The sequence below is a fragment of the Triticum dicoccoides genome, chromosome 4A (assembly GCF_002162155.2).
Source record: "Triticum dicoccoides isolate Atlit2015 ecotype Zavitan chromosome 4A, WEW_v2.0, whole genome shotgun sequence".
Classification (NCBI taxonomy): Eukaryota; Viridiplantae; Streptophyta; class Magnoliopsida; order Poales; family Poaceae; genus Triticum; species Triticum dicoccoides.
In genome coordinates, this window is record NC_041386.1 from 634,328,149 (window position 1) to 634,331,460 (window position 3,312).

Here is a 3,312-nt window from a genome sequence, read left to right on the forward strand (position 1 = left end):
CAACCGAACGTACCATCAGCCGAACCGCCGGCCTCCACTGCCTGCGGCCAGCGGCGCTTCCGCGCAGCCTCGCCGCCCTGCCCTTCCCTAAACCTCCTCGCACCGCCGTGCTGCCGCCCCCCGACGGCCATCCCTCTAACCCCAGCGACCACCCAAAAAACGTCGGCGAAGCAGCACCCCATCCGCCACCCTAATGATAGATGGTGGGGTTGCTTCTCCAGCACCCGCACCCGTTATCCTAACGATAGATAGTGAGGTGCTTCTTCCCCGGCATCGGCGGCCTCGGCATCTCCTTCTTCCTCTCCGTCAATGCTCTTCCTTCTCGCAACAAAATTGACTGACCCAAATTCCGTTTTTAGGCGACTAACGTGCATCTAAACTATTAAACACATTGAGATTTCTATGGATTTATCGGAGTATGTTCTTGGAGCTTAGCGCCCCTCGCTCTCTGCTCCGGTCATCGTGTTCACGTCACATAGCACACGTGCCAAGTATTGTACCACTTTTGTATTTCTTTTAATTATATGAGTAAAAAGACATGCAAGCTTTGTGTATTCATGGAAAAAAACATCAAGACCATGTGCACCTTTCTTTATAATCGCAAAAATAAATGGCAAATAACATACCCCAAGCTCTTGCCAATAGTATCAAGCGCGATTGCACGCTGGAATTGCCCGGATTAAATGTTACTACTGACAAAGTAAACTTTGACGAATCAACTTGTGGTTGAGATAAATAAAGAGGATGTTTATTTAAAAAAAAAAACTTGTGGTTGAGATGGTTAGGTGCACAGTGGTATCCTAACCCACCAGGGTTCAAATCCTGGTGCTCGCATTATTTCTGGATTTATTTCAGGATTTTCGGCGATGCGTTTTCAGTGGGTAGGGTGTGCGTGTATGCGTTCATAGGGGTGAGTCTATGCGCGTATATATGTGCGTTTGTGTCTGTACTGATGCTAAAAAAAAGACAAAGTAAACTTTGGAACTCTACCCAAAATAACTCAAGCGTGCCAAAGTTGCATGGTTACCAAGCTGCCAGCTACTCCAATGGCAATTCGCAAAAAACTTTGGAGCAGCTACACAAGAACCATTACAACCTTTCAACAACTGCTTTCTAAGGGCATCTCCAACGGCAACCCACAAAAAACCTCCCCCGTCCGTCCGCAGACAAGGGAACCAGTCCGCGAACATGAATGCGAGAGGCAGTCATCCAGCACTAGCCGTATATATTTTCATAACAACTCAAATCAATCGAACGAAATTCATGCAAATAAATGCGGATTTCATATAAAGATGGCCTGATTTAACATAAACATGTCGTATTCTATATAAAAGCGGTCCTAGGCGGGATCATTGCCGGCGTCCAGTCCCCGTCTCCGACATGAACCAAGAGAACGGAAGCTTTGTCTTTTCCAGCTCCGCATCCATGACCTTCGCCTTCGGAGCCCCGGAAACTGAAGTTGTCCGCCTCCACGTCGCCGCCAAGCGACTAATCGGTCGAAGATGCTAAGCCCACCAAGCTTGGCGTCGACAGTAGGGGAGGAGCGGTGGCCTTCCTGGGACACGAGCGACGACGACCTATCGTGCACTACTCTTCCTCACTGTCGGCGGCGCCCGTGGACGTGCCGGCTTCTTCATGGTCATGGCACCGGGGCACGGCCTCCTCGTCGTCGGTGTCGCCGAACAATGCCTCGCATGCATCATCCTCGCGCTCCTTGCCGGCAGCTGCTACCTCTGCCACCCATTGTCGGTACAACCAGCGGGTGAGGCGGATCTCACGAGCGAAGCGGTGGGACTCGAGCAGTGCCTCCTGCTCCACCAGGTCCGCGGCCGACGCGACCGTCCTGCCGGCGGCGACCTACTCCTCCACATGCAGATGCTCCTGGAGGAGGTTGTGGTTGTAGTTGGTGTCAGCCCGCGCCTCCCGAAACCACTCCCCACGCTCCTCCCGCACCATGTCCATATAATGGGCATGGGCCTCGCCGATGGTCAGGGTGTGATGCACCGGCGAGAGTGGAGCGGAGGAGAAGGGTGACGAAGAGGAAGTGGAGGGTGGCGTTGGCTCGTCGGAGGAGGCGTCCTCTATTTGCATGTCCTCTGGTTGGCTGTCGGCCTGCCAGTCGGCAGCAATGGCAGCCATGGCCTTCTTCCACCCAGGTGTCAGCCCACCCCAGAGAGTTTTGGCCGCAGAGGGATCCATGGCGAGGAGTGGTGTGGAGAGGGATGAGTGTGGCTATGGTCAGGGCAGCGGTTTATATAGCACTGGTGGGCAGCAGACGGATGGACGGGTGGCGCCAGAGGAGACGCCTCGGCAACAACCTTCCATTAATGCAGGAAGTAGACGGACGGATGGGCAGTCGTCGTGTCGTTTGAACGTGTGATACTCGCCTGCACCGGAAAGCAGCGCGGACGGCGCTCACTCTCTCGGCCGGCGCGCCGCTTCAATGCCGGCGCCAGTGAGCGATCGCGTCTGCTCTGGATGGGCATGAATGTGGGCGTTGATGCTTTGAAGCAGCGCTGATTGAAAACGCGCGGGAGAGGTGAGGGGTTTTTGGTGGGTCAGGACGGTCAAAACGGGCTTGGGGTCGACTCGGACTTCCGCAAACATCCCCCGCTTTTTGTCTCCGATTTGCGGGATAAATCACGTCCGGACCGATACAGGGCCGCGTTGGATGGCTTTCGCGGTCTGGACAGCCCGATCCGAATGGTTGCGGGAGGTTTACGGTTCGGCATTGGAGATGCCCTAACAGCATGGTTATAGCATAGCCAACAGACGACTATATGAATTTGCCACGTCACCTAGCTATAGCCAATCTTATTGCCCACTCATACAACAATTAGTCGTACTAGGATACTACATTATTAATATATGGCCCATATGTTTCTCTCACAAAAGGTGTTAGAGCTCGTGCTATAGCCGACTGTAAGTTTGTAGCCTGCTTCTCTTCTCTCACCTTTTCTATCTCATCCAACTAAGTAAAAAAATATTATAGCCTTACAGCCTGCCTACATCACCTTATTGTACTTGCTAAAGAAAAATGCCCTTCTTGCGTGCATCCAACCTGACTAGCACGCTAGCTAGCGACTCCTTCTATTCAATAATATAAGAGCATTTTTGACACTATGCTAGTCAAATTATGGGACAAAGGGAGTAGAATTTTACAGATGGTAATTTTATTACGCGTTTGCCTTTTGTCGGACATCTGATTAGGAAATCTGTGAGAGTGAGAAGAAGGGGATGCGACGAAGACGTGGGAAGGGGTGACGGGAGCAGGACCTAGCAGTCAGACGAGGCATCATCGATGGAGAACAG